Raw genomic sequence first — 24,462 nt, forward strand, 5'->3', positions numbered from 1 at the left:
ATAATGGATTGCATTTATATAGCGCTTTTCTGGGCCCTCAAAGCGCTTTACAATTCCACTATTCATTCACTCTCACATTCAGACACTGGTGGAGGCAGCTACAGCTGTAGCCACAGCTGCCCTGGGGCAGACTGACAGAAGCGAGGCTGCCATATCGCGCCATCGGCCCCTCTGGCCATCACCAGTAGGCGGTAGGTGAAGTGTCTTGCCCAGTTTGTATAGTGTTGGTCAAGTTTCTTGAAAATACTAATTAGTTACTAATTACTCTTTACTTCTCCAAGAAAGTAATCCCGTTACTTTTCTGTTTATTTATTTTCAAAGGTAATTAGTTACTTTATTAGTTAGTTCTGTCACTCTTAAGTCTATTTTCGCCTGTTTACCAGGAATGGGGCCATTAGAAGTTTGCCCGGTGCAAATGGATGTTGTAGCCGCAGCGGGCATGTCAGTGGGGGCATCCAGGGGTTTCTCTGTGAAGTTCACATTCCCGTGGCAGCATGCCAGGCGCTTGCTCAGATTTTAAGTTGAATCATTTGCTGTGGCAAGAATTTTTCTTCCCACGTTGAGCGTACAGCAGACGCAAATGTTTTTGTCAGTTTTTACAGAATCAAACTCAAAGTAATGTCAGTACTTCCAAGCTTTAAACGCTTTATGGTTGTACTCTCTCCCGCACTCCATATTTTCCATTGCTGATCTGCACACGTCTGTTGCAGCCTCAGACGTTGCACACTTGTATGTCATTGTCATGAGACACTCTCACAAACATAATTTAGTGACGCAGCATGCTTACGGGAAAGTAAAAGTAATCTGACTACTTTTTGCAATAGTAATCCCTTTAAACGTTACTTGATAAAAAGTAATTGGATCACAGTAACGCGTTACATTTAACGTGTCACTGCCCATCTCTGCAGTTAGGTCCATAATAATTTAAACAAGGAAAATTTTGTTTTTCTTATTTTTTCCTCTGCACACCATCACAGTAGATGAAACACCTTCTTGAAAGGAAATACAGAGAATGCAAGGTGCAAACCACTGGTTACAATGAAGAACAAGAAGGTCAGATTAGACTTCACCAGAAAAGATCTGAACATAAAAAAATTCTGATGAAACCAATAATAACTTGTGTTAGAGTAATGGGAAGACAAAAGTATAGAGGACAGAAACAGCTCATGATCTGAAGCATACGACATCATCTATTTAATATGTTGAAAGCAATGGTATAGCATGGGTATCTATGTCTGCTTATGGAACTGATATAGTAGTGCTTACAGATGATTTGACTGTTGTAGCAGGATGAATGCTAAAGTGTACAGTGTGATACTCTCTGCTCAGATTCAGCCAAATACTGCTAAATTGGTTGAAGCAAATAAAGAGTTTCTCAAGGCAAAGTCTGGTGTTGTTCAGATCTCCATGCAGTCATTATCTGCAAAGCATTTTTATTCAAGTACGTAGCCAAACCTTATATTTATAAATATTATAATTTGTTCAATTAATGTTGAGCTTCTAAAAAAGGGGTCACTATGTATAAATGGCTGTAATTTCTAAAGAGGTGATGCAATCCTTATGTTAAAACCCTGCAATTAAAACTGAAGGTCTGCACTTTAAATACAGTCAATTACATCTTGGTCAAAAAACAAACTGGTGGTGTACAGAGGTAAAAAATAAGTAAATAAAATCTAACCAACTACTGGCCTTGGTTGAAAAACTGTTTCAAAATAAAATCTATGCCAACATCACTGATGTTAGATTTTCTTGAATGTGAATATTGCCTTGACATTCAAGTTAGATTTAAATGCTGAAGCAACAACAGTCTGGGGGACATTTGTGTACAGTAATTGCCTCAAATGACCCAACCATCGATCATTGATTACCAAAATCAAATTGAGAAAACAATGTGGATCAAGAGAAGAAAGTTAGAGAGAAATAAGAACGTTAATAAAAAAATGTGTCTCAAGATCAGCCCTTCTTCTTGCTCTAAAGTCTATTTCTTGCATTCCTAAGATAAATGATCTAGACACTGATTTAAATGCACAGTGGATTTATGATGTTTACACCAGGAGGCAGAGAGATAATGTTTGTAACAGTCCAAACATGTAAGGTTGCTATGCGGCACAAGAGACAGAATTTAGTTAGAAATGTTTTTTAAAGCCTTAAAACAGTGTCCATTAAAAATTTGGTTGACATATGCAGTTATTTTATGCATTCCCAAAATGTCATGTATATTTATTACTTTCTAAGTCACTGTCTGAATGAACTTCCATTATATGCGGGGAAAAAAAACATCTGTCAATCAGTTTTACCTTAATTCTATGACCATTAGTTATTTGTTTTTTTGTTTTTTTACACATTGACTAAAAAGCAGAATTAATATTGCACATACCTCAATTATATGTACTCATATAGAAACAGAACTGCAGAAACATTCATAAATGCCACATTCATTTTACTTTAGGTGAAAACTAGTGGGACAATGTTTACTGTAACGCAGTGCCGTGACACAATAATGTATGAACATGATCTAGATTATTGAATTAAATTTTACGCACAGACTCCCTAAAGGATATTCTAGACTTTTCCATTAATTCAAGCACACCTCGGCCCACTGGTGCCACAGTAATCGCATCAAAGTAAAGTGAGACTTTTTATACTTGTTTGCAAAACAAATTACAATTAGGGATTTTAAGAATGAACTAACTCATAGTGACTCTTTAAAATAATTTAAAAAAAAGTGGGTGGGGGTGTCTGACATTTTGCCAGCTGCACTGCACAGCTGTGCAGCCATTCCTCTCCTGGGTCACAGATAATCACTGACTTCTTGCACAGTCAACTCTGCCTGTTGTAGATGAACTTAATTAATCCCCTCCCATCCAACAGCAAAATAGAGGGAAAGGAAATCTGCAGAGCTTTATTTTGTGTACAATTGAATATGCCCTTCCTTTAAAAAACCTCCTCACGCTATGGCAAGGCTGGAGAAACAAATTTGGTACAACATATCAAGACCACTGAAAGGAAAAATTTTGATTCATTGTACAACCTTGAGAAGTCCTTGGAGGCAGCCAGCCTGTACTCTGTGGTGGTATGACTCAGTTGTATCTTTTTGTGTTGTCAAGTTACTGTAAATTCTCACATTTGTTATTGTGAGCATGCACCCTCTTCTTGTAGAAACAAATGTGACCTTGATAACATGTGCCATAATCACTTATAATTCTTATCAGCAGAAACATGATTTACGGATAACTGCTTGCTAAAAAATTCTTTGAGAATTTTCTTCTATATGTTTGCTAAGATTACACCAATTAAGCTTTTCTGATGACTTTGTTATAGCTTTTAACAAATAATAGTCAAAGATCTGTTAACTGAAAGAAAGAAACTTGTAAGCGAGAAATGTTTTTCATCTAGATTTTTGCAGTCTTAAAATGCCAGCGCCTTTTTCACTAAATCACTTGAGCAAATAATGTATTCAGTGTTGCCATTTTTATTAATGACATTTTCACTGCACAACAGTGAGGTAAAAACAAACGCACAAGAGCATATCACTAGATGTTCTCTCACTTTTGTTCAGCCTGTGTAAAATGTCAAGTAAAAAACATAATCTTTCAGTTATTGTGGCAAGTACAATTAAGCGCTCAGCTACTGTGAATGAATGTTTTACAGGAATGTCATATTATTGACATCCTGCTAATAACTTTTGCAGATAAACACTTTTTTTTTATCAAACTGAAAAACAATTGTAAAAGAAAATGCTGAATCCTGTTATAATTCACAAGAGACTATGTACCTTCTACTTTATATGACAGGGAAGAGGCAGTTTATCACAGTTTCAATACAAAACATTAAACTGATGTGCTGCTCAGGTAGTTTATACCTTTGGCTAATCGCGTAAACTGTTATAGAAATGAAACATGAATAAAATGAAAAGATTTTATTCTTATGAAGCCACAGCACACCAAGGATACAAAAGGATAAACACAACATTGTGAGAAAAAAACTGAAAAACTAAAGTTCATTTTGTTTCTGTTTGTTTTGTTTTATAATTACAGTTATGTGCAAAAGTTTGAGATACTCCTCATTTTTTCTCTAAGAATGAACCAGGATGAACAAAAAAAGAACTTAGCAAAGAATTTATTTAAAATTGTGTCTTTAGGCACCTTGTTACCAACAGCCTGATGCAAAAACAATGTTTACTGATTTTTTTTAGATGAGTATATGAAAAATGCCAAAGATCAGGCAAAAAAAGAAATGCTTGCCTCAACAAGGTGATTCCCAAAAAGCTATTAGCTGAAAACCTATCTTGCCATAGTGTATAATGTGTTGTTTAAAATATTTAGGAAGTTGGTTGAGTGGAGGCCAAAAGAAATGTCAGGCCTATATGAGAAAGAAACATTAAAAAATAAAAACATCTACAATACAGGTCCTCAAGAAAGAGGAAGGAAATCCAGCAATCACCTGATACAGGACCTAATATAGTGTTTGCTTCATAATAAATGATCTCAGCGGTGTCTGCAATAAAGCCACAGAGAAAAGGTTGAGATAGATAAAATGACAAAAACTTTGAAAATTTTTACATTGTTGATCCAAATTGTAATTCTAAACAGAGAAGCTCAGGGGAGTGATTGCCATCTGCAACCATCTGTAAAACACGGTGGAGGCTCCGTCATGGTTTGGGATTGCATTTCAGCCAGTAATGTTGGAGATCACTAACTAAGAAAAGCACAGTTACATTTTAATGTACCATGCAGTCTTATTTGGTTTTAGTCTTATTCATTTTTCAGCATGGAAATGATCCCAAACACACTCCCATTGCATTCAGTGGGTTCGAATGGGTTTGGCCTCCACATTGCCTGGACTCAACATTATTAAAGCAGTGTGGGACCATCTTAACAGCAAAGTGAACAAAAGGCAAACATCCAAAGAAAAATGCACTCCAAAAAATACTATTACTGAAGACTACTTAAAGAAATTACAAGGAAGCTCGACTAAGAGAATTTAAACTCTGTTGAAGAAAAGGTGGTTGAGCTTGTTTTTCTGCCTTATACTTAAATCCTTTTATTTCCATGGATGTTTAGATGCTTTAGTAAGTCACTGCATGTATTTCCTATGTTCTGAGCAAAATATTTATTTTGACTGAAGACTTTTGCACAGTACTATATCTAAAGGTTATTCTAATTACCTATTTATACATTTAAAGACCGATTTAAGGTTAAAATTGAATTAACATGTGCTGTATAATTTGCTGAATACATTCCAGACTTTATCTTGACAGTGGCCTTGCAGCTGTTTGGAAGATTCATCACACGTGCACACTTTTCAAGGCTGCAGCACATCAATTTGTGAAATCTTCCCAGTTTTCTAATTCTCTCAGCTTGTAGAACTTGCATACTCTGTTTTTTTTCCCTCCTTTGTAAAGATTACTTATTACCAGAACAGCCCTCGGAATTGTGATACCAGGTGTTAGCAGATGGAATGTGCAGTGGGTATGCAGCTGTCCCTGGGAGAGAGAAAACTATTTCACATATAACAGATATGGGGAAGCATTTAAGTGTCAAATGTGACACTCTTTTTCATACCCTGTGGCAGATGTTGCTTAGGTATACACAAAGAGTGGGAGCAAGGCAGCACAGTGCACAGAACAACTAGGACACTTTCAACTATTTCACCCTGTTGGCATATGGTTGCAAAGAGACTGAAATAGCACAGAACAGGGTATAAAAAAAAGTGGGTGCATGCATTCATTCACCACTATTTAGTGGAATAAATGTAACAGCTGAGCTGACAGAGGGGTCAGCTGTTGTATATGTATTCCACTTTTCAGTGGTTTTGACTTGAACAGTAGTAGCATAACCATGCTGACTAACTGACCTATACTTGTACAAAATTCCTGGTATGTTGCCCTGAGGATATATTCATACCCAGAAGATAATGTGAGCAGTCTGCAGCTGCAGAATTTAAGGCCAGGAGAATAGTCAGCAACAGTGACCCATGCCAGATGGGTTGAATAATTAGAGAGACTGTTCTGAAATGGAAAGGTCACAGTTGTTGTTTTTTTTGTCTTTGCACATGCAAACATGCAAAATTTTCTATGGATAGTAAACTCGAATAAACAAGTTTGTTAGGATAAAAAGAAGAAAAAAAGACCAAATAGTTTTGCCTTGAACACAGACATGTAAATAAGAGTAGACCCCGACTACTAATCAGCTATAGATAGTGGATATTATTGCTAGACGCTGTGCTACCAGCAGCTTGTATCAGCGATACAGTGTATGGTATTTATCAGCATCCTAGAACTGAGATGTTTACATATTTATATGATTGTCTGCAGCACATGTATCAAAGTATGCATCGCCAATTTTGTAGTGTCTTCACCGTAAGCTGCTACTAGAAAGTCAGTAAACGGTAACCCTATCGATCTCCAGTTTAGTATATTTATCACAGAGAATGTATGTCTGTATGCATTAAGAGCTCAAATTATCCATGAGATGTAGTTTAATTTTTCTTTTATCAAAAAACCCCTCAGAGATACAAACAGACACACTCGGTCTTGCTAACACTCAAAAATATTTAAAAAAACCCAAAATTTGATGTTTTATGCTGATGTGAGCATTGGTATACCAATGTGGAAATCCCCAATAATGACATTGTTTTCAAAGATCATTTGTGCTAATGTCAGCATTATTAATATGGTAATCTAGTGCAGTGTATTAATCTTTTTGTGTCACTGTGAAATCACATAAGGTTGTATTGAAAAGACAATGTCTTAAGGAGCTCAAACAAAAACCCTTATTTCCCCTAATGACAGATATATTGCTTAATACTAAATCTTTGTGATTTGGCTTCTGTTAAAAACTTGATATTTAAAGACATATTCATGCAGTGTGTGAGTCTGCGACAAAGAGTGTTGCACAGCTTGCTCCGTGCCCCTTCATATGATATATTGCTCAATATTGTTTCTTGGACTGATGAAGAGCTGGTGTGCTCGAAACATCATTAGATGCAATAAATAAGGAATCTGGATTTCTGCAATGTGTGAACCATTTATTCTTTTTTTTTTTTGAGTTCTTACATGGTGTCTTTTTTTTTTTTTTTTTAAGATCAACTTTAACCTTCGGTGTTAACAAGTATGTCAAGGTCAAATGCTTCACCAACCTTGGTATTCCATATGGGTAATAGGAAGTTTTAATGTTTTTCAAATTGAGTGTGACCTCGACCCAATTTTCACAAAATTAAATGAACTCAAGCTGTTATTGGTATGTACCATAACATAAAATTTGACAGTGATATCTTGAAGACGGCAAACATAATAATTATAACTCCATTTAGGGAATTTGTAAAACACTAGGAGGCAGGAGGCAACATCCTCCACCTGCCCAGCACTTCTGGTTTTCTTTTGACTATATAGTTTAAAACCATGAAATCAAAAACGATAATCTCCCATTAAAATTCTTTCTTCTATTCAGTCATTATCACCCTTCCTCTTGCCATCTGGTGTTGTAACATTATACAGTACGAGTCATTAAAAATGATGTATGATCTGGATAAAACTTCCTTTAAATTAGTAAATTAATTTTGATATATGTTGGCCAAATAATTCATCATTAACCACACCGACACCTACAGACATAACAGAAGTGCATCTGTGAATTTCTTGCGGTAGGAAAACTTACAGATTTACCTCCTTCACCAACGCTTTGATGCTGTTGCTTTCCTGACCATCATCGTATTGTGTTGCCTGAAAAAGTTTTAACCGGCTACTTAATTGATGAATAGCTCTGCTTCCATCAAACTGACGCAAAACAAAGCAGAGCAACTAGACAACATATTCCAAAGTTTGGAGCATATTATCTAGCAAATCACGTTTCCTGATATTACGAAATTCTCCATAGAACTAATTAAAGGAGTTGATCAACTAGGGAGCCAGAGAGCTCAGATCGCCTTCAAATAAACAGCAAATTGCTATCATGAGGAATGGCAATGCCTGTGTTTAAAACAATGAATGCTAATTGCTCGCTGTCAGTTACAAAATTTAGTTTTCATTAAGATCTTAAATCAGCCAATGCAGTAAATAGCATTGTCTGTTCTTTTTACTGTTTAATTTCCCTGTTATTTTGGCAGCTGGTTGCTACTTTGTGTATCTTTGTTTTCTGTGGTCTGCTTGTTAATATGCACTGCAATGCAAATTTAAGTGAGGAAAATTGCAGTTATGACTGCACTATATGACTTTTGTAAGTCATATATTCTTGAACTTGAATATATGCCCCCACAGCTGCTTTGGAAATGATTTGTATCTCTTTGCTCTTTTCGTTATTTTACAGTTTTGTACATTAATTCATTTGAAAAGTAAAATAATGCGGCAAAATTTTGCACTTTGTTTTTATCAACTGAAAATTAAATCTACAGCTTAAAGTGTGCAGAAGTAGCCGCTTAGTGAAATGACTTTAAATGATATCAATTGAAAGATTGTCAATAACAATAAAAAAAAGAAGAAGAAATGACAATAAAAAATTATTAATTCATTTAATTAGTTAATTTTATTTAGTTTTTACACTAGTGTGGGAATAAAAACAGTCTGTTACTGATTTATATTTTGAAGGAGTGGTGCTATGTATAGTCTTAAAGTCTCAAAAAGTCTCACATTTAAAAAAAAAAAATGCAATAATAAGATTTATGACAACTTGGACAAAAATACCGAACAATGTTTTATCAGTGATTGCAGCTCGCAGGCACCCAGCAAACATTTCAGTGTTGAATGACTGTTAGTTGGCAGTCTAGTCATGGTTGAAAAATAGCTCCAAAATAAAAGTTGACATCAACATCAGTGACACTTGCTCATTTCAAGGTTCTACTTAAACAACACCTGGATGATCTTGTTAGAATTTTGAACAAGAGAAAGTTTACATCCCAGTATTGTTTTCCACCTAAAATAAAATGAATTATTTTTCCTTCATCAAAAAGTTAATGGCTGAAGACAAAAGAGGGAAAAAAATACCTTCATTGACACCTTGAACTCATACTTTGTGACCCATCAGCTAATTGACTTTTCTTTAAGAGCACTTAAAGAGTTTATGATGATGACAGTAAAGATAATTATGAGAGTGTGTTAAGTTCACCATGCAAAAAAAGAACCAGTATTTCCGTATACAAAACTTTACATAGATTCAAAATGTTGTCTTTGTAACACGTCATCTTAGGTCAAGCTTTTTAACAATTTGGTTAAACACTTCTTTTCCAGCATGTAAGTGTGTCAAGAATTTCTAGCCACTGTTTGCTCTGCCTCTCATTGAGTCATTTGTTTACTTCTGGGTTGCACATCACCGGCTGCTATCTCCTCCTCATGTGTCTTCATAGCCAATGACAGAGTGTGTTTGCAGTGAAAGAAGTTAGTTGTTTCCACCTTTAGCTGGAACAGTCTTCTTTCAGATTTAGTCTTGTTGGAAGTCTGTCAACTACCTGTTAACTAGTTTGTATATTTTGTAAATAGCTTAACTTAGAAAAGATACAGATACTGAAAAGACCGCATAATTTGTTAACTGTAAGAAAGGCATTGCCCATTTTACTTATCATTACATTTTGGTTCCTGAGAAGTAGTGGTACTAAAAGTAAAGCACAGATAAGATGCTTTTTAAGGCCTCTTTTTAACCCGGAAAAGAGATAGTGAACTTGGAAAATCTGAAAACTGTCTGCTCCTTTTTTTCCCTTAGCTGCTCCCATCTTTCTCAATAATTTAATTCTGTCATGCAGCCAAATTAAGATATAACGTGACCCAGGGTTACCAGAATATTTTCCTGCAGAACAGATTAGAAAAACAATCTGCGATGTGTCTTGGGGCCAATTTAAGTTTAAATTAGCACACTCCGAGTGGTGTTAATAAGCAACTGTGGTGTTAATTTGGTATAACTTCTAAGTTGAAACTTGCATTTCATCAGAGTACACAAACTAATGTTACTTCAGTACTTGCCAAATATTTCATTCACAGTTTTCTTCATTAGGCCGTGTGTGCCAGTTGTGTTATCTCATAAAATAAAGACATAAAGGGAATCTTCGAAGCACACACCTTTACTACCCCCTTTTGGTACCTGATAATAAAAACGAATTATTCTGTCTGTGTTTGGCAGCCCACTTGGGACATGGTATCTGCACGTCAGTGGGTTCAAAATAGAGGAGCTGGAGTCCTCTAAGAGCCTTTCATTATTATAATTGCCATGTCTGTCCATCACATAGACACTCCCAAAAGAACATTATCTCACATTGTGCAGTTATATGTGACTTAACTTGAGGAAAAACACATATTTCCATTTGAAACTCGAGTCATGTTATGCATAAAAGATTAACATTTTTTGTAGTCCGTTCTGTTAAAGTGAAAAGAAAACGCATACTTTCTTTAAAACATTTTCCATTCATCGTTGTGCTCAAACAGGATAATCACTTGGCTTTTAGTGTAATAACCTGATACACTTAGCTCTACACTTAGCTCTTTTCCGTGTCAAAAGGTGATACCCTCATTGCTCATTGTATTTTGTTATGTTCAAATATGCTTCATACATATATAAACACAACTCCCGTCAAACATTAGTGATGTTTCTCTATATGCTTCTTCTTGTAAATTGAACCTCTCGCTCTATGGGGGCGGGATAGCTGGGATAGCTGGGATAGGCTCCAGCCCCCCCTCAACCCTGACAAGGATAAGTGGAAGAGGATGGATGGATGTAAATTGAATGCATTGGACTTTTAGTTTTTCCGCATATTCCATATTACCCCATCATATTTTAACAAATTTTTTGATGTCATGACATTTTGATGAGCCTTTTCTTATTTCCTATTGTCAGTTGAGCTTATAATTAGTTTATTAAAGAGGAAGCTGGAGAGAACAACCATATCAAAACTGTGAATATATATATAATATATATATATATAAACTATAATATATACAATTGATTGTGTCACCTTGGAATGATGGTAGATGTGGGTTCAAGTTAGACAGCTAATCAAGAGTCTAAAGAATGAATACTCTAGGTGGGGCTTTGATCAAGTAAGAGAGCGAACAGGATCTGGAAAAGAACAAAGGACTTTTTAAGTTAAGATGCTGTGGATTTCAGACCTGCAATACCTGAAAGAGAATAACTGTTGTTTTGGTGCTCTACTTAGTTCACCAGTTGGCTTCTATTGTCTAATACAGCGGTCCCCAACCCCCGGGCCTCGGACCGGTACCGGTCCGTGAGTCGTTTGGTTGAGGCTCAGGTGTGAAATGTATAGTTTTCAGGGTTTATTTTCAGCGTTATTTTGTTATTGTTTTTATCGTTAACTCGGTTTTCCTGGGTCTTTTCACGTGTGTTATGAATAAATCTTTTTTTCTGTACCGGTACTAGTTTTATTTTGTTGTATTTATCCGCGACACCTTAAAGGCCGGTCCGTGAAAATATTGTCGGGCATAAACCGGTCCGTGGCGCAAAAAAGGTTGGGGACCGCTGGTCTAATATGTGGATATGGATGTTTTTGATTAACAGTAGCTAAAATACCAGCATATGGGTATATACGTTTGCAAAGCACATTCGTGTAGTGTTTCTTTAGAAACTATGCACAAAAAGGCAACCCTAAAGTGGATTGGGTCCCAACATAAAGAAGGAAAAATGCATTTGGCAAACTCTCCTATTCATGGAAACAAAGTGACAAAGCAACCCACTGACAGAGATCATTACCTATGTGCCCACCATAACACCCTTTGACAGTATTACAGATAGATTAAAGATAGATTGGGTTTATTTGGTGGACATTCTTGTAAGATGAGATTTGGTCAGTACACTTTCGGAGTGCAATCCTATTTAAATGCAGGCACAAAGCAACCCGCATTTCTGCAGGCCAGTAATTCAGTATAATACGGGTTATTGTCAATGAAGAGTAACCCCTTTCTCCTTGATACGATGGCCTAATTAATGGCAAGGATAATTAACTGAGTCCCATTTCATTGGACACAAAGTGCAAGGCAACAGCCCCATTATCCTGTTGATAACTGAAGTGTCCTTCCTTTCATCTCCACTCTTAATGCCATCAAATACCATTACTGATTGTCCAATTTACAGAGTGCTCAGGGATCTCACTGCTTGTTGAAGCGCAGAAGTGCATCACAAATAGGGGGTGAATGCTCAGTGAGGTGCAGTGGGCATAACATAGCGATGCATTCTAACTTACTTTTTTAAGATGGCCTCAGGAGGTTAGCTGTAACAGCGAGCCAGTATACAATACTATATCCGGTGCCCCGAATTTTTCCCACCTAATGGTGTGGTGTGGAAAAGGTGAGTTTATCAGAGATTAGCCCATGCTGGGAGTCACCCACATTAAATTATTTCAGTGTGTAGCATCGATGATGATGAATTCTAAAGAAAGACTGTGGCAGGATGGCAGCAGGGGTAATACTCACATATGAAAGATAGTAGAAATGGAGGTCAGAGGCAGATAACCTCGGTGGCTTGGGTAAATGAACCAAGAACTACTAACAGTTTCCTGCTGCGGTTACATATCAGTGTCCAATGTAACTTTTTTTTCAGTGTTGGGCCAGTTGATCAGACTTTTACAGGCCACTTTTAACGAGTATTTTTCTGTTGCTTTTGCAGTTTTGGTAATTCATTTTGAGTAGGGAGTTAGCTTCAGCCCTGTTTTAGGTCTTGAGCTTGTGGGGGTGTACGCCCTAAACAGGTCACCTGCCATCTGACACAGGGCTAACACAGAGAAATGGACAATCATTCATACTCTCAGTCACATATATGGCCAATTTAGAATTAACCACACGAACAACATATCTTTAGACTGTGGGAAGAAACCAGAGTACCCAAAGACAACTGATGCAAACATGGTGAGAACATGTAAACTCCACACAGAGCCAGATAGTGGAGTCAAACAGAGGACCTTCTTGCTGTAAGGCAACAACACTTACCACCACACCACTGTGCTGCTGAATCTTATATATACCATCAATGATTTACATACATTATTTGCATCATTTGAGTATTGTTGTTTGCATGTTTAGCAGTCCAAGAGAGTTCTAATTGTGCAAAAAAGTATTTTTGGAGACATATGACTGTGGATTCTCCTGTAAGAGTTGAAACCTTGTAATGAGGTCTTTGCTACAATAGAATTAGTTTCCTTTTCTTGCAGTTCCTTTTATCTGGGCCATTGCATGTGCAAATACATCACACAACGCTTTTCTTAGTGGATGAGCTTTTTTAATTTAAAAAAGAAAAAAAGAAAGTGGACCCTTATTCCAATGTCACCATCATGCCATAACTGCATGAAATGGTCAATAGCTTACAGTGTATGACCTGACAAAAACAATTCCAATCACAAAAAAAATAAAATAAAATAAAAATCTGCTTGCTTGGCAGAATCTGTAGACTGTGCATCATACGTCCTTTAACATAACGGAAAGAAAATGTTTCTGGAGTATAAAGTAGACTTTTGTCTGTCAATGTGATTGTTAATTTTCCCAGCACTGACAGAATTAAAAGGCAAGTAACTTGTCGCCCAATGCCAGCGATATTGAGCTTTTGATGTCTTTGTTAGTAATAATAAAAAAAACTGATGGGCTCAGCATAAACAATTGTTGTTGGTGATGAAACAGTTCTGACAATCATGAAAGAATTACCAGTGTGGATTTATATGTCCTTTGGGGATTATATGGAATCAACACAGCTGCAGTGAAGGAGGTGTTAACAGAAGCAGATGTTATTTGTTTTAATACTTAGTGAGGAGGGGGTGTTTCTGCTGCAGGCATCTTTGCTTCACACACTACACAGCCTTTATATGTCGATTAATAAAACTTCTTGGTAAACAAACATATTTGAGGTGCAGATTTTAAATATAGGCATTCATTTACATATACTAATCACTTATAAATCTCAGTCTGTGTATTTATTTTTAAGATGTTCTGGTGAGTTATATTTTCAGGTGTGTGCTGAGTCGGTCAGTTTGTATTAAAACTCAAAATAAAAAAGTGAACCCTTATCGCTTACGTGTATCAAAAAACATATCATAGTAAGGACAATATGTCTGCACACATTTTGTGTGCACATAAATACTGCTAGATTTTCATCTAGGGTATTTTATGCTAGCTAAAAACAAGATATCATTAGATTGATAGTGCACAAGCAAACACAATACATTACTGAGACCTTGGTTGTACACATTTGCATTCATAATCTGTCCATGTGTGTCACTTGGTCCTGAAATGAATACACTTCTCCAGCTTGGGTACATCTCATCTCCATGAATATAAAGGTGACCAGATTACTCGTGTTCTGATTACTTCAAGAGATAACATATGCATTAAAGGAGCATTTCTGAAACTTTCAGCAAGGTCAAACTTTAAATATAGAGCATGTAGCAGGTTTGTAAAATTGCACCTGTAGTTTAATATCTAACAAGCAATTTGATGTGGTTAGAGATAACTGGGACATGATGTATAGCATATGCCAAGTCACATCATTTGACTTATTTGTTGCACCACATTTATATCCTGTTTCCAATAAATCTTATATTGGCACAGCCTTATCGTACTCAACCTGAAACACACATACTTTTATTGAAAGAGACACTTGAAGCAGCATCACATGAGTGGAAAATACGACCCTGTCGTGCTTGTAAACAGTAAATGAGTAAAACCCACTCTGCACCTCATTCTGCGGAGATTCAGGTGGGGTGGGGGACTGTGCTCTTTAAGAAATGCTGATCCGGTTGTACTATTGGCAGGTGCTGAGCCAGGAGAGGTCTTTGGGTCTGACACATTAAGGTCATATTACCTTCCTCAGCCTGTGTGATTGAGCTGAGTGCTAAAGATAGCACTTTGCCAATACAAAAACCCAACTTTTGCCATGTTGATGATTAAAAATGCATGAATCTTTAATGTTAAACATGAAAAAGGACAATGACTTGATATAGGTTGGAGACATTTGGCTTGAAAACCAAAATCATTTAGCGACCTGCTAGTCTGTCAGTGTTTTAACTTTGATTAAATACATCTGTACTTTGCTGAAATCAAAGCCAAATGACTTATTTAATTTTGACATTCCTGAAACAAATGTTGTGATTGTTAAATATCCCCATTAACTTTGGATAGACAACATCTTATTGACGTGTCAGGCCAAAATTCAATATGTCTTCTTGGCATATAAATAATGCATCACAGGCTCTTAGGGTAAAAAGGAGAGGAGGTTATAAATATGAAACATATGAGTTGTATCGACAAAGCCCAGCCAAGTTGGCACCCCTCACCAGCAGGAGAGCTTCCCATGAAACAACAGACAAGTGTCCTCTATCATCACTGCCCTTGATTGTACCTCTGGAGGTCACAGTAGTATGTATATTTTGTGAAGGTGAAATCTGCTCATGCTGGGCTTGTTGAAATCCCTGTCAAATATTTTGATTCTGTCCCCCCCCCACACACACACACACACTCACAAATATATACATAAATAAGTAAAATTCCTTAGCCCTTTCAGTTGTTTTCTCAACAACCGCTATCGCAGAATGTCTAAGTAATAAAATGCATTCTCCTGACAGCTTTATTCTGTGTCTATTCTAATTTTGTTTAAAAAAAAAACTGCCTGAAGGAGTGTACTGTTTCCTTCTTATCCTGACATTCAAACACTAGGTTCAATATTTTATTAATTGGAAAGGGAATAGGACTCCATTTGAATTCAAGGAGCTGCCAAAGTTTTGAGCTGCCTTCAAGAGATAATTGTTACCTGAATCAATGATATTTTGTTGCTCAGCCCACGCAATTCCAGTCACAGAAGCAAAGATTCAGTCACTCATGGGGCTACATATAAAGACAGATTGATAGTTCACAAACCAACTTGAGTTATGGAGCTTTGTGCCTTCTGGGTTGGGCCAAAACAGAAAAAAAAAAAACAACTCTCTCTTCTATGAAACAAAAAATGTTGATAGTAACATTGTAAATTGCTGAAACGCCATCGTATTTTGGTGCATTTCAGTAAATTTTAAAGAATACATAATAGGAAAAGCAGTTGTAACAATTGAGCACCCAGCTAAGGCTGAAATGGTGAAATGAACATGTTACTGCAGTCAGGTTTAGAGGCATGAATCCACCTATGAGCTTCTGAAAATAAAATACTTTCTACACTAATTGTACAACAGAGCTGAACAGAGCACAATCCATCTACAATACCGCATACTGTGTCGGAACAGCAGTATGTCTTCAAGGTGCAGCTTCAGACTAAAGATGGACTGCTACTCGTAGAGACAGAGATGCATTAATTAGCCTATTATAATGACTGAACATATATGGAAACATAACAGCTGAACAACTGAACAATTCAGGCTGTTTCAGTTAATCCAGCTGAAGGACCAATGAGCTTATGCCATGGTGAGACATCAATCATGCAACATCTCTTCACCATTCACAAGAATAGCTCCTCCTCCTCCTGGATTTAGGTGAATTGTGAATAATTTGTTCTGCATATGACTTTTTCTCAGCCTCTCTGACTTCTCAATAGATTTTAATTATCAGCCGACTAATGCCAAGAAAAGTCGTAACTTTCTTTATGACTTCATACATTGCAATAATCTGTGAATTGTGTTGACTCATGAGAGGGGAGGTGATCTACTACATCACCATGTCATATAACATTAACATGAGGCTAATTACATACATATCCTGGCTTAATAGTTGTAGAAAAACATCTTAAATGTCAAACTTTTCCAATCTTAAGAGGTGGTGGGAGTCAGTTTAGGCCATGACAACTGCATGAAGTATTTGCAGTGTGTCTACTACGCTACTAGGCCAGCGGTCCACAACCCCCGGGCCTCGGACCGGTACCGGTCCGTGAGTCGTTTGGTACCGGACCGCGAGATTTGAGGCTGAGGTGTGAAATGTATGGTTTTCAGGGTTTTTATCGGTTTTCAGCGTTATTTTGTTATCGTTTTTATCATTAACTCGGTTTTCCTGGGTCTTTTCACGTGTGTTATGAATAAATCTTCTTTTTTTCTGTACCGGTACTAGTTTTATTTTGTTGTATTTATCCGCGACACCTTAAAGGCCGGTCCGTGAAAATATTGTCGGGCATAAACCGGTCCGTGGCGCAGAAAAGGTTGGGGACCGCTGTACTAGGCTATTTAGATCATAAAGCTTACTACTTGAGATTTTAGTCAGGATATATGAAAATTATGGATCCTTAACTGTGCTGATGGAAGATGGGAAAGGATTATTTTTCTGTTTCATATTGTGGAAATGATCATAATTTTTCAATGTTTACATCAGTAATTGGGTTGAACTTTTAGTTTTAATGAACTGAAATGCAGTATGTAAGTGTAAAAGTTTAAAAGACACATTTATGTTGACACCAGTGTATGCTTACAAAGGGCTATGTCTATTGCTATATCTCTTTACCATAGTTAAATGCAATGGGATATTTATATGGTTTGAGGCTGTGTGGATGTTTATACGGCCTTTTAACAAATGATCTGGCAGATTGCTGTGCTTATTCTTAGTCTTTCAAGTTTTTATGTTTTTATTACATACATTAGATGACAATGAGTTGGCGAAGATTATGCTTATGATCGTGGCTTGGTTCCAGTTGTTTTACATTCTGAAACCAGTGATAATTTGTTTGGGTTAGATATTTGTTTAAGGCTGGGAAGATGCTGTGGTATGGGTTAAAAAGAAACCTTTGTTAGGGTTTGCAAACCTTTGACATGAGTATTTTAATTATGAAATAAACCATTAACTCTTTAAAATGACCCTTCGATCCATACATGATGACTTCTTTCCTGTGTAGAGGTTTTTTGCAACTGAGGAACATTAACTGCTTTATCTACAGCAGTGGTTCTCAAACTTTTTACAATGAGTACCACCTCATAAAATATATGGCTCTTGAAGTACCACCCTTATGACCGATGTTAAAGTACAGTAGTATAGGCCTATTTAACACCACATACAGTTTACACAAGACAATTTTATTTCTTATATGAATGTTATTTATTTTAACTGTCATAAAGTGATAATAATAACAACTGTACTGCATTAAAACATTCACAGCATGTGGGATATCCAATCTTTAAGTGATGACCTGATGAATCCTGCTTCTGGGTCCAAACTACTCTGCATTTATTAAGGCTGTTGTGTTTTTAGCAGGTGTTAATGTTTTAAAACACTATTCATTTTAAAGCTCAGTTTCTAAAACCTTACAATGTAACTACAGCCCAGCTCATGCAGCAGTATATTAATGACTAACCTCGTATTGTGAATGCATTATCTCAGTTGTTCTCCTGACTGAAGTTTGGTCCGTTTACATTATCCTAACCTCACATTAACTTTTATCAAGTGTAAAAAAGTTAGCGTTCATCCTCTAGCTTCACGGTGTTTATATTATGCTAACCACAGCTGTGTAGCTAGCCACCACGCAGCACATCATTATATACCAGCTCGCCCAACTTCAGTAACCCTACAAATGCAACTCCTGTTTAGTTTTCTGTTTTCATTTATGTCGGACGTGATAGCAGAGCTGTACATTTGAATTTTTGCTGTGGTGGATAAGCTGCCGTTTTTTTGGCTTCATGACCCTCCTTTGTAGTTCGTGTACGTTGAAGCTCAGTTTGCTCTTCGTGGTGTTTCAGCCGACGACATGAAATGTGGTGGCCTTGCTGGACCCGCTGTTCACCCGCCATGTGATGACCCTCCTCTGGGATCCCCCCCAGCCAGGGGAAATAGACCGCTACTACGGCGCTACTCACCCTCTCACATAGAGCGGGCTGTGAAACTCCTCTCTCTCTCGGGCCTGGGTGATGGTACTGCTCTCCAGCTCATGGAGAGCAGGCTGTCCTTGATAGGAATGGACGACGGCGGATTCCTCTAAACTCACGTTTTTCTCTGACAGTTGCCCATGAGAGGTGGCCTCGCCAACTCCCCGCTGCGGGCCCCAAAGGATTAACGCCCTCTCGCAGAAGAAGCGGATTGCATTCTTCTGGCTACCAGGAGCATTGGCATCCGGGTGATAGTTCCCGACTCAACGACGGTATCGCCTGCGCCCCCACCGATTCTCCCAGGAGCCTCCGACTCAACGATGGTGGCTGGGATCGCGGCACTGCGGAAAAGGGCCATGTTTTTACCATTAGCGTGACAGCGCCGTGGCGCCTTTGCAGTTTTAAGGCCTAGGCAAACTAACCTGCCAGCACTCTGTAGTGGCCGCGACCACTGGCGATAAGGAAAGGCTGCTCTTCATTGAGGACTCGCGCTCGAAGAGACGTTTTCTGGTTTACGCCGGCTCCCAGAAGAACCTCGGGAACTCTCGTGTCGTCTTTGCATACCTCAACAATGGTATATTAATTAATCATTAAAAAAATTGGAGATTTCCCACATACTACCAGAGAGAGCCCAAGTACCACCAGTGGTACGCTTAGCACCGTTTGAGAAAGACTGATCTACAGAATGTTATTGTGTCATACAAGACACATCCACAAATGTTTGAAGTTCTCACTGCATATCAAGGCCTTTTGCATAGGATAGTCTAACAAAGTAATAAATGACTAAAATTATACTGTTTAAAACAAGGAGGGGAAAAAGCTGGCTGAAGTGTGTACCTATCTGCTTACTTTGCAAATTCCTGCGAGTTAGTGTTCACCTCTCTCTCCTCCTATCTCCTTTACATAATCCTTTAACCGTGTTTCTCTTATTTTTAGCAGACACATCATGGGTTTTTGAGGATGCCAGTTTTCCCATCTCTGACACCCTGCTGTCTCGCTTTTGTCACTTTCCTGCCATTCCCAATTTTGTCATTACACCCTCCTGCTGCTCAGTTGCCACCCTCAAGCTCCTTTCTTGACATCATCATGGTGCTCATATGGCACACACGAAGAAAAACCAACACACACACACACACACACACACACACACACACACACACACACACGAGAGTGTGCATTTATATCTTGAAATGTCCTAACTAAATATTCAGGCCTTTTAGCTGTATTTAAATAAGTGGACTTAAGGATTAGGCATGTTTGGTATATTAACAGAATCAGAGCAGGACAAAAGCATATAAAAGGCTTTTATTCTCCCCCTCTTCCTTCTTTTATAATTCTTATTCGTCAGGAACCTGGAGGTCAAAGCCGCAAAGAGACCAGCTATGAGTCGAGTCTTTTAGTGAGTGGATAAAAAATGTGCAAGGATAGTTAATTCGCTAGTACAAAAATAGAAGAATAATGACAGATAAATACTGTTCATGGCAGGAATTTTAAGTAAAGCAAACAAAAATACTGAAGTAATTGCTTGACAGACAGGCCTAGAGAAACTTTTTGGAAATTGGACAATAGGTAGTTGTACTGTAACTCATCTCTATATGTTACTCTTGTACTAAAATCCTGAATAAGATCCCATCTAGTATTTTTTATAAAAATAAATACATTTGATCTACTTAGCTCATCAGTAAAATAAATGGTCGAGTTGACCATTACTTGGTCTGCACTTGCCAGTCTCCGGGACCAAGAATTTTAAGCACTTCTGAAAGTTTTTTTCCTAACTACTTCATTCACCTCTCAACTATATATTTTGAGAGACAGCAGGTAGATGCTTGAATACCCCAGGGAACTTTTCTTCAGAAACAGAACAACAGAAATGTCAGTTCATAGACTGGGCTTTGTGGCTAAACAAAATCAAAGCTTTGAATTTTGTTTTCTTCTTTTTTGCTAACCTTGGGATAAACACCTGGGCAGATTTCTTTCAAGATCATAGGACTGTTCTGTTTCTGGTCTGGCTTTCTTTGCAGTGATTGCCACAAATATGTATTGCCGTGAACTGGATTATGAAAAGGCGCTAGTTAGTAAGAAGAGAAGAAACTGCTGTATTGCGGGATGTCTGTGTTGAGCTTTGGGCAACCCATGGAGCATTTTATCTGGCTGTGCAACCTGGCCGGATGGCATTCTCTTGGCATACCATCCTTGTGGCTGGCCACTTGGCTTGTGGCCCAGGGATATTTGGCCTGCTGTGCATAGCAGAATCACCCCACCCCCCTAATTCCCATCTTTACCTCTCTCTCACTCTCTCTCCCTCTCCTTGCTCTCTCTGGCCACTTGCCTAAGGACAACTGCAGTGCTTTGTGTGGCCTAGCGGGTCTCTTTATACTGGCTTTGTGGCCATGGCTGGTGGGAACACAGTGCCATGATAGCTACAGACAGCCACGCAATTATACAACATAGCCAGTCAGTGCAAGGTGGTTTTGCATTGCATGAGGGCCCATCAGCTGTGACTTACCAAGGCACTGGTGTAATTCAGTTATAGGGATGGCCTTGGGTAGTGCAGAATTAGGGGACATACAACAGCTTATTATCCACCTCTCTGACTGTCTATCAAACTGATAGCTCACTCTTAGTGGCATCTCATTGACATTGTATTAAATGTCCTGTGTCTGCCCTGCTTAATTGAACACAGAATTACCCTATTTGGACACGCTTAGCAGAATGGAGCTTAACGAACGTAGAAAATAAAAGATGAGATCCGAGCTGACCTCTGGAACACACTCCATACAACAAAAGCTTGGGGCTGCAATCACAGAGATTGTCTAAAGAAGGAGGAATATACATTCTGCAGTCTGTCATGTGCTGGCACTGCACAATACATAAACTTGATGATCATTCATATGTTCTATGGTCAAGATTTTGTTACATTACAAAGGTGTAAGATGGTTTGAAGAAGAAGTACAGTAAGGATCCTAAATGTTATAAACTTATGTAATTTATGTAGCTTTTATTTAGTTTTTTTTTAATGGGTTAAAGATGGGTTAGTAAAGGCTTTTCTAGGCAGATTCAGAGAGGTCACATGGACTGATATCTCGTAAATTCTTCACTGATGGAGGGTATCTGTCTCTTCTGTGTTTGCACTGTAAGAGGGGTCAAAGTAAGGACAAGTCAAAATCAAGAAATGTAATCATCTCTACAAAGGGTATATGGTATGGGGAGCGTTTCATCTGTGTATCCTGAAATAAAATGTCGATGATCATAAACATTGATGGTGCAACTGATATACCGCACCTAATGAAAAGGCCTCCCGAACTATTGCTGCAATTTCAGCACCTTGTGTTGCATGGCCACTGTTTTATCATTGTTTGAAGCACTGAAACTCTCTCTTAATGAAGCGTGAATTCACGGAGGTGTAAGTTCAATCGCTGCATGGCAGAAACCTAAATGGAGAAACTGTCCTATGAATGCATAGGTTTTCAAATGTGCAAAATCAATTTGTGGTCCTCATATAGATAGAAATGTATCACATCTGATAACTGCAATACTTACAAAGTCATAAGGTGGGTAATTATTTACCTTCTTGCCAAAATTGCACTAGTATAATGTGCAGAGGGACTTTCTAGGTTACCATAAAAATTAGAAACACCGGAAACAGCTAGGTTGTTTCATTTGCAGAAAAAGACTGTTTACTATTGTATGGGAGGATACCCGTAGGATTACTTCTTAGGATAACATATGTGGCAGACATCCAAGAGGCCCGAGGCCCTGACATGATTTACACCTACTGGCCAAAGAAGTGAAATGCACTCCATGAGCATCTGGCAGCACAAATGGACCTGTTGCTGATGGATGAGATGCTGCCCGAATGGCTATCTGTAGATTGGACAGTCCTGATCCTCAAGCATCACCAGAAGGGACTCGTTCCACCCAACTATGGTCAATAACCTTTCTCCGCAAAGACTGCAGAAGGCTACATTGAGGGCTTTGAGGATATATACAGCTGGGAACCATGAAGAGGCCACTAGGAAAGCCGCAACCACCAAATTTGATCACATGCTTAGTGAATACCTTAGGTAGCAGAAGCCCGAGCAAGAAGAGGAACCATGATGGAAGGACAGGCTCCTCCACAGCAGCATTCAAATGCTAATTTTGAATTTGATGGCAGCAAATCGCTTGCCATATGATTTGATGAACATGGCATAGAAAAATTGTTAATAAATTGTTGTTATTTTATGACACATAAAAGCTATATGTGTATAGGTATATTAAGGTTTTAGAGCAGCATGCTTCAATCCATACTGTGCTCTTCATAAACACGTTTATTCCAGCAAGCTAACACCAAGCTACATGCTACATTACCAGCAACGTGCCACCCAGTTAAAACAAGAGGATAGAGGATTATTTCAAATTCTTGTGGACTTTTTGCTCAACCATCAATGATTTCTCTAAAAAAAATTATCGTGTATAGACTGGACATAAATAATTATTGCTGTGAAATTTCAGCTTCATATATAAAAATACTGTCTGTTGACCCTTCTTTTCCCCCCACACTTTTTCCACACTTCCACACAGTTTTTGTTCTGTTTGGGTTTGATTATGTAAGGATATTTTTGCTTTTGTAGTAAAACTTGACATACACTGTTAAAAACATTTTAAAAACAATAATATTTTGGCAGCTGGGGCGCCAGAAAAGAACCATGAAATAACAGACTTTTACCATCACATACAAATGCTGCATACATTATGTAGTTACTTGTGTAAAAACTATGAAATAAACTGTATTTGTGTTTGATTATATTATTAGTTAATCATGACTGGAATTGCAGAAAAATCCACTAATCCACACATTAAGCAAATGTCAAAATACTTGCCAATAATTGTCAATACTCATCAAACTAGTAACTAGGTTTCAAAATACATTGATCTAATGATGGTTTTTGATTATACCATGTCCAAATGTTAATCCATAACATTTTCAAGGAAATTACAGGTAGTTTTTCAAAATAATTTGAGAGAAAATGATCCAGAAGACAAAGGAAACTGGAGCAGCTAGCTTTAATCAAGTACAAATGAGAAAACACTTGTCCCTGGTTATTGTTAAAAGAGAACATGTGATGCCAGCATCAAATGACATGTATTTATTAAAAACTACATAACTATAACTAAGAATAGTCCCAACTTGTAATATTATGTTTTTGTGTGAATGTTACGTAGATATAAGCTTTAATGAACTGTAAATGATTCATTTTGTTCCATTTTATATAGCAACCCAACTTTGTCCCAAGTACAGCTACAGTACATTGCTTATGCTGAACAGGCTACAGAACAGGCAAGTGCAGCTTATTAAGTTTAAAATGGATATAGACTCAGAACAACTCCCTTTGTGTGTTTTGCATTTTGGAAGATGCCCTGTTTACAAAATATTGGAGCTGCTTTAGGTTAGTGTACAGCTCATATGACATCAGAGGGCTTCTTGCTGCTCCCCAGTCCTTGTTGAAAGATCTCTAGTGCCCTCTGGTGCTTGTGTGCTATCCTTGCAAACTTAATCTTATAACCCAAATGCCAGACTGAAACACTATAGGTGTGAAACAAATGCACTGAATCAAGTGTTTTTATATAGTTGTGTTGACGTTGTAACTTTGATTGTTCAAATTAGTAGTTTTTCAAATCTTATGTGTTTTTTCATAGACATTAAAATTCAAGTTGAATTTTCCATTCTAATTATACATT

General features: G+C 37.7%; 1 long non-coding RNA gene across 1 annotated transcript; it reads right to left on the reverse strand.

Annotated features, from left to right (window-relative positions):
* Nucleotides 1-1,153: 1,153 nt before the first annotated feature.
* LOC120741095 lies at nucleotides 1,154-17,990 on the reverse strand. Its single transcript, XR_005697550.1, has 3 exons — nucleotides 17,818-17,990; nucleotides 5,248-5,252; nucleotides 1,154-1,163 (listed from the first exon to the last, which is right to left on the reverse strand). It is a non-coding gene; the product is annotated as an uncharacterized LOC120741095 (long non-coding RNA).
* Nucleotides 17,991-24,462: the final 6,472 nt, after the last annotated feature.

This window comes from Simochromis diagramma, unplaced genomic scaffold (genome assembly GCF_900408965.1).
Source record: "Simochromis diagramma unplaced genomic scaffold, fSimDia1.1 OVJJ01000602.1, whole genome shotgun sequence".
Classification (NCBI taxonomy): Eukaryota; Metazoa; Chordata; class Actinopteri; order Cichliformes; family Cichlidae; genus Simochromis; species Simochromis diagramma.